Below are 7,839 nucleotides of genomic sequence, written 5' to 3'. Positions count from 1 at the left end.
GGCAGAAGAAAGGGCTTGCATCTGGATGGGGAGGAGGTGATTTATCCAGAGGAAATTCCATTCTGAGAGCAGAAAAGTAAGGAATGAATGTGTGGGTGGTGACAGGGTCCACAACCAAGAAGGAGAGGAGCAAAATTCCCCTGAAGAGGAGGTTAGGAGCGAATGGTGCATGTGTACCCCGAGAAGACGACCCTATCTTCTTCATGGGTTCCAGCTTGCTCCAAGCTGCAGCAGGTGAGTGCTGCCTGAGAAATCTGTTCTTGTCCTGAGGTGCTCAGAGAGGGTGTGGCTGCAGAGAAGAGAAGCCACATGTTTTCAGGAGCCTCTTCTTCTTTCTGCTTGACCGAGTTCAAGCCTTCATCTTTCATGCCCTAAGGTGCTGTTGTCTCAGCCAATGATTATTCAGACAGATAAATTTGATGTCCCCATGGGGGATTCCTTGACTTTGAGTAAACAGCAAGATAGGTGTTTGTACTAGAAATAGGTAAACAGTGCTTAAAAGGACTGGGAAACATCACTGCCCAGAAAAAGTCAACAAACTTGGAACATCTTTGAGCCCAGGGCCATCATCAGGCTTTAGTTTAGAAGGAAACCTGATTGCCAAGGAGCTGCAGATGATGGCCAGTGGTATGGTGTGCAGCCTTGTTGAGGGAGCTGCCTGCAGTCTTCTGCCGACCATACATATATGGAGCATCTTCCTGGGTCACCAGGGGCAAGCCAGCTGACAAGCTTTTCAGGGGTCCAATCTTGAGATCAGTCAGGTGTAGTGAATTCGTGTCCAATGTGCATCTCCTTGTGGTAGATGATGAGTTTCTGTATCATGGTCTTGATGTACACCAACCATCCCAATTGTGTGCTCTCCTCTGCAGAGGCCAATGGTCCTGTCCTGGTGAATGGGAGTATGGTTCTTTGTGACAGTTTATCAATTGTCCGGAATCCACTTCATTGGCTACATCATGTAGATGAAATCTTGACCGAGTCCTATATGGTGCCCTGTTCACCCCAGTCATAATAATAGTCAGTGTTAGTACAGTCAGTCATCATTTTATTCTAATAATTCCTGCCATTATATGTTACTTGATTATTTTTATTATACCCTTGAACATTCTTTGTTTTATTGATTTGATTATATTGTGCCAAGTATGATTTGTTTAATGATCTAGTCTATTTGGAGTTCTGTATGCTTCTTTTACCTTAATAGGAAGCTCAATCTTTAGGTTAGGGAAGTTTTCTTCTATGATTTTATTGGAAATAGTTTCTGTTTCTTTGACTTTGCTTTCTTCGCCTTCTATTCCCCTTAATCATGGACTTGGCCTTTACATAATATCCCAATTTTTCTGGTGCTTTGTGGTGGAAATTTTATTAGATTTAACATTGTTATTGACTGGGAAAACAATTTTCTTCTATCTTGTCTTCAATGTCTGCGATTTTTGCTTCTATCTCTTACATTCTGTCAGTAAGTCTTACCTCTAGGATTCTTGCTCCAGTCCCTTACACTGTTTCCAGTTCTCCCTTGGTTCCACTTGTCTTTATTGAATCTTTTTTTTTTCATGTGTACCCTTGACCTGTCTTCTTCATTCAAATCCATTGTTTGTGTTCCAAAGATTTCATTCATGTCCTCCTAAGGTCCTTGACCATTCTCATAATAGCTATTTTGAAGTCCTTGTTCTGTGTGTCAGCTGTTTGCCTTGCTTGGGAACTACTGAAGTCCTACTGATGAGCTCTAATGGAGACACACTGTTGGGCTGTTTTGATTCTGTCCTCATGCTGACATCCAGCCATCTGGGCTTAGAAAAATTTCACTTCCAGTAGTTGATATCTGGTCTTGCCTGTCTGTTGGGTAGGTTTTTCATTCCTTAGTTTCTGTTGCCCTCACAGGATTTCTGGAGGGGGTGTGGTGGCTGTGGGTAGCCTTTAGAGAGTGCTCTGAGTCTCTCCCAGGTGTGGCCACTGGTGGTTGCAGGTGGGCAGTGTTTCTAGTATTGGGAGATTGCAGGAAAGAGTAGGATGAGCTAGATTGGCAAGTGTCTCAGCAGATACATAAGGAGGGAGAAAAGTTTGGTCAGCCATCTGGATCTCTAAAGTCCTTAGGGAGTTGGATTAAGAGGTGAAATCACATCCCTGTCCAGCACGTGGTCTTGTACAGTCTTAGGGATGAGACTGAGTGTTTGAAAATGGAGGACGGAAAGGAGAGGAAATATTGCCTATTTGCTTCCATGGTCAGCATGGGCTGCAGTGACAGACTGTCTCCAGTGAAGGAGACCAAGACAAAGGAATGGGATGAAGAGAAGGCTGAGAGAGAGGATTTGTTTACTCCAGGAATGGGGACAGAAAAAGGAGAGTCCAGAACAGGTGGCCTGCTATAAAGCTGGGAATAAGACTGGGGAACTGGGATTGGAGGATGAGAATGAGATTGAAGTTCACCTACTTGCAAGTGTGTCTAGGGACATAGTGTCTCTGGTGTTGCTGGCTGAGATAAAGTGGTGGGAATTGGATGCAGTGGTGTAGGAGAAGAATGATGGATTTGAAATTTGTACATCGACTAGCGAAACATACAGACACTGGAAGTGAGTGCAGGAATCTCATAAATGAGTGTCTGATCGTGTATGGGGCAGACTATTGTATAGGCGAAAAGTTGAGACTGTAGTGCAGTAAATTCATTTGATAGTTACTGGAATATGTTCCCTGAATAATGAATTCTTTGAGGAACCCCAAATATATATATCTTTGTGGTAAATCACATACCAATGAAATAATCTGATGGCATTCTCTGTGGGAAAGTTAACAATGTGTTATTTCCTTTTATTTTTGTAAGAGTGTTAAAGATGTCTTCTGGATGTGGCAATCTTTTCAGAAGATCAAAGGATATGATCTAGTAGAATCCAGCTGGATTCTGAGGCCTGTGTTCTGTGGTGACTAATGATCCTGTTAGAGCTCACCCTGTGCTCACTGAGGAGACTCAGCAGTGCTGTCCTTCTGTCCTGTCAGAGCCCAGGGTGAAAGGAGTCAGCCAGAGCTGGTGATTACTGCTATGACTCCCCAAAACTGAAATCCTACCTAGCTACTCCTCAGGCTCCCATGGAAGCTGAGCTTTAGCAGCAGGGCTCACAAGGGTCTTGGCAGCCTCAGTGGAAACATTCCCAAAGGAAGAGCCACTTCTCTGCAGGGGCGGGAAAGGAGGCCTAGGACAACCTGGACTCCCTGAGGAGAACTTTGGTCTTGAACTGCTTCTTTCTCACTGCAGGGCAGGGACAGGCATAAGAGCTCTGCTGTCACCCTGGCTGTATCTGCATCTGAAGCACAGATCACTACTACACTTTACCACAGCATCTCATCTACCATCTGTTCGTCTCTATTACTGCAAGGATCCTTTCCCAGTCCATCCTGCCCTCTGCTTCTTGGCTAACATTGCCTGCACCTTGATCATGGAAATCAGTTCCATTGTCTCTAGGGTACAATGAGGTAAAAAAGTCAAATATCTGTTCCTCATATCTCCTTGGATACCCCTATGAGTCAATAATAACCAGTCCTGTAAGAAATATTAAATGATCATTTTTCTTGTCAAATACTATAAAACAAATGCTGTTTTTCCTTCAACCCTGAACACTCCTGAGCCTTTTAGACTTTCTTCCTCCATTCCCAATGTCCCATTCTAAATGCCCACTTCTCTTCAAGTGTTAGACATGTTCTTCCAGACAGATGGAACCAATTTCCTTTCCTTTTTTAAAAAAGAAAACAGAATATCTATACATCCAGTGACCTCCTCTTCTCTTTGCCTTCTTCACTGTTCATAATTCCTTTTCAGACTAGCTCTACTGTGCATACACTGTGAAGTTGGACCTCAGCTCATCCAAACAACTACTTTCCTTCCTTTGGTCATGGATAATAGTGTTAACAGGGATAAAAAGTACAGCTTACTCTCCAGGTATGCTTGCTCTGCCACTTCTGTGAGCATCTATTCTCCTCATTAGAAGTTGCATCAGTAAGATGCTTTAGTGGGAGTGGTGGTCTCTTTCTTTGTGTTCTCAAGACCACTTTTAACAGACTCCAGCTCTTTCTGTGAATCTAACTATGCATCAGGTAATATAGGCACCGCACACACCTTTGGGTTGTGGCCCGGTGGTGGACCTGGATATTACATTCAAGTCTGGCACAGGTGAGTTTCTCAAGATGACAGAGACAAGAGAAACAGTGCAGGATACTCAAACTCCTGGGCCTCGATCCATCTCCACATCTGCAACAGTATTTGTCTACACTGCTGCCTTTGTACACAGCTTCTGCTTACAGTATCTTCTATTCGTTCACATTCAATGATTCTAAGTGATCATAAAATGCCAATAAAACAGACATCAAGGTTATGATTGGTTTACTAATCCAAGTACTTTCCATTGAACCTATTGTTTAAAGGGAATCCCATGGAGTTGGCATTTTTCTCTTAAATATAGAAATATCAGCCTGTGCTTGGTACATTTTACTAATGGAAAATGATTCTGGAAAGCTCTATGCCTGAATACACTCCTGTTTCCACATTATCTTGTGTCATGTGGTTAATATATCACTAACCCCTAAGTGGGTCCTTGAACCTGCTTTCTTTCCTAAGTCACGGTCTACGACGCATCTTGTACCCTGCACCATCTCCTCTTTTGGCAACGCCTGCTTACTGCATCACTGCTGCACCTTCAAGATCTGTCCCATTTCAGCCTTTCCCTGGTTCTCAGCTGTTGGACTGTATCAGCCTCTGGCAATGCATTCTTCAAGGCCCCTTCTGTGCAAGTTCAGCCCATTACATCTATCAAAGTAGGGTGTCTAATGTCAGAAGAAACAACAGGCAGCATTTTGGTTAAATATCTCTTGAACACATTAACACATTTGCCTGAAAGCCATACATGACATCTTGACATATTGCCTGGTTCTGCACTCTGCCTGCTACCTGCAGACCCTATGTTGGTATTTGATCTGCATTCTAGGCCATGCTGTGTCATCTCCTGTGACATTTATCAAGGCCTACTTCACTGTATGAACCCCTTTTCACCCACAGCATTTTGAACAAGTGCCTCCTCCTCTAAAATAAAGACAGATCTAATCATCCTTGATCCATTAAAGGCAACAGAATTGTTCATATTATCAGACTCATTTGTCTCTGTTCAGGGTTTGTCATCCTCAGTTCCTGGGTGGGTCCCAAGCTCTCCTGTGTTGATTGCCCGTGTGCTGTCCCTGTCCACATTCATCAGGAAATGCATCAGCGATGGCTTTGCTAAGACACATCGCCATGCTCCCTGTAGTTTTCCTTTCATAAGTCTGAAACCCACAGCAGCACTGATACAGTGAACACCTGTGGAAGAGATGGCTGCTCTGCGACTTACAGGAGTGTGCTGAGTCTCTGGAGTTTCTGCAGGACAGGTGCCCACATGCGATAACCCTAACAGACAGCGGGCCATGACTGACTGAGTCCTCCAGTTTGTGAGGAATCAGCAGCTGCTCGCTCTCCTGTGGATCTCAAAGAGGTCTTTGCACACAGGCCTGGGTGTTTTACCATCTACTTTATATTCCATGGAGAAAGTAATTCACTTCACCTGGCTTGCTCTTTCAGGAACCCACACTGAACTAGGAGGAGTTAGTGAGAACTCATTTGCTTGACTAGCACATCTTCCTCTATGGGGTCCAGATGATGAGATAATGAGACAGCCCAGACAGAAGACCCTGGTCTGAGAAGAAGGTGTGCTGAGCCTGCCATTGCTTGGACTCCCCTCATCTTCATTTTTCCATCTCAATGTACAGGTACGGACAGGTCCAAGAGTCCTGGGGAGAACTCCTAAACTCAGTCAATCCCTTCTGGTTCAGATCCCCAAAATGCTGTACCTCAACTCTGCTGTTCACTGTGGTTTCTGCTTTGGCAGGTTCCTTTTCTCAGACTACATTGACAGAAACACCCTCCTCCTCTGTGCCTCTTGGATCAACAGCCAGACTCACCTGCGCCCTGAGGAGTGTAAACGGCATTGGCAATAACATTTACTTGTCCAGCAGATGGAGGGGAGACCTCCCAGAGTTTTCCTGTTCTACTGCAAAGACTCAAACAAGTCACTGAGGCTTAGAATCTCCATTACATTCTCTGGATCCAGAGAAGCCTCAAAAAATGTAAATTTGCACATCTCTGAACTATAGATGAAGGGTGAGGCTCAGCACTGCTGTATTATCTAGGAAAATAGTGTTTCCCACAGTGATACAGGCAGATGGGGAAGTAGCCATCAATAGTAGCTTCTGCCAAAAAACAAATCAGTTCTGGTAGAGTGCATGTAGCAGCCACAGGGAAGGGAGCAAGGAGGCTCCACCAACATCGCCTGCCACAGCACCAGTTCTGAACAGTGCAGAGGCTCATGGTATTGATTTTGGTCACCCAGAAAGATGCCCCCACCACATGGAGGCAAACTGTGTGCAAGCATCGAGAAGGGCGACTACCACAAGGCACACAAGATGTACCTGATGCTCTTCTTCAGATACATGTCTAAAACAAGCATTCAGAATCCTGAGATCTCAGGTACTCAGGAGTATTTCTCTTCTTCGGTCATGACCAGCAGAGCAGTCCAGGCTGACATGACCATGCCGGTCCTCGAATCCCTGGAGAAGGTAATAGTGTATATAGCTGATGAACTGTTAGAGAATTGTAGAGCCAGCTACAGTGTTCAGTTTGATGGATCTAAATTCTCAAGAGCAAGCAGTGTTGGTGGCCAGAGCTGAAGTGGTCCAGTGGAGGATCTGGGAAACTGGGCCATCCCAGCTTCCACCAGCCCCTCACGCTGTGGGGTCTGCAATACTACTGTAAGTCTCAGTATTACTTCCTGCCCTCCACTGAGGGCAAGGGCTGTACCAACATGACAGACAGGTACTCTATTGCACAAGGCTTCTGAAGCGGGTGGGTGAGTTCATGGCCCAGGCTGTGTACAACTGTTTCTCTGTTTGAAAAACAAGAAAGGTGCCCACGGGATCTTTACAAGGTGCGCACAGAAGGTCCCGTCCATCGAGGGGACTTTCTTTCAATCCCTGCTCAACTTCATCAGGTTTCTGCTGCTGGCTGTGGACAAGATGACTGTGTTCACAGTGAGCACAGCCTGATTACCTACATGGGGACACCATGTACAAAGTGTACCTGGACAGGGGAGCTGCCAAAGCAGACCTCCACCAGAGAGGGCAACCTGGGAACAAGCTGAGCAGCCTCGTGGACTCCTCAGAGCAGGATGGGGATGAGTACGAGGATGACAGAAGCCTCATCAGCCTGCCTGGAAGCTGCCTGGCCAGCATGGAGACGTGCATGACCAGCACCACTGGGACGGATTCAGTGCCAGTCTGGACATGAGGCCCCTTACACAGTGGGTTCCTGTTCCGGGGCTGGAGGGGCCACCTGTGCAGAGTCTGCCCCTATTTATGTATGGAGGCCAAGGGCTGTGTGGTCAGGACCAAGAACAAAGCCCAGCTGCCCACCCATGTTCCTCATATCTCCCACAATAAAGCACAAGTCCTGCTGCAGCACCCTGCTGCCGTCCTTGTCTCTGGTTCCTTGTGGAGGGCTCTAGTGGGACAGGCAGCCTGGTATCGGTAACCGGTTTCCCTTCTTATGTGTCCATTGTTGCCACGGCATGCCAGAGGAGTGGTGCTCACTACTGGGGGCCATGCAGGATCCTGAACCCTGCAGATGAGGGCACTTTCTTGTTTTATTTCTGTTTGGACACAGAGTTATTTTACAATCATGGTGCACTTCTCAGGGAAAGTATATGTTCTGTGGTGGCCAAGATCCTTGGAGGTAGAGATTAGTTATTCAATCTACAGCCCTGCTAATCTCCATAA

General features: G+C 45.8%; 1 pseudogene; it reads left to right on the top strand.

Moving 5' to 3' along the window:
- Nucleotides 1-245: 245 nt before the first annotated feature.
- On the top strand, nucleotides 246-7,517 carry LOC130869025 (Golgi to ER traffic protein 4 homolog; annotated as a pseudogene).
- The last annotated feature ends 322 nt before the right edge of the window (nucleotides 7,518-7,839 follow it).

Source organism: Chionomys nivalis, assembly GCF_950005125.1.
Source record: "Chionomys nivalis chromosome 23 unlocalized genomic scaffold, mChiNiv1.1 SUPER_23_unloc_1, whole genome shotgun sequence".
Taxonomy (NCBI): Eukaryota; Metazoa; Chordata; class Mammalia; order Rodentia; family Cricetidae; genus Chionomys; species Chionomys nivalis.
The sequence above is the reverse complement of the archived record's forward strand: the minus strand, read 5'-3'. Positions and strand labels throughout refer to the sequence as shown.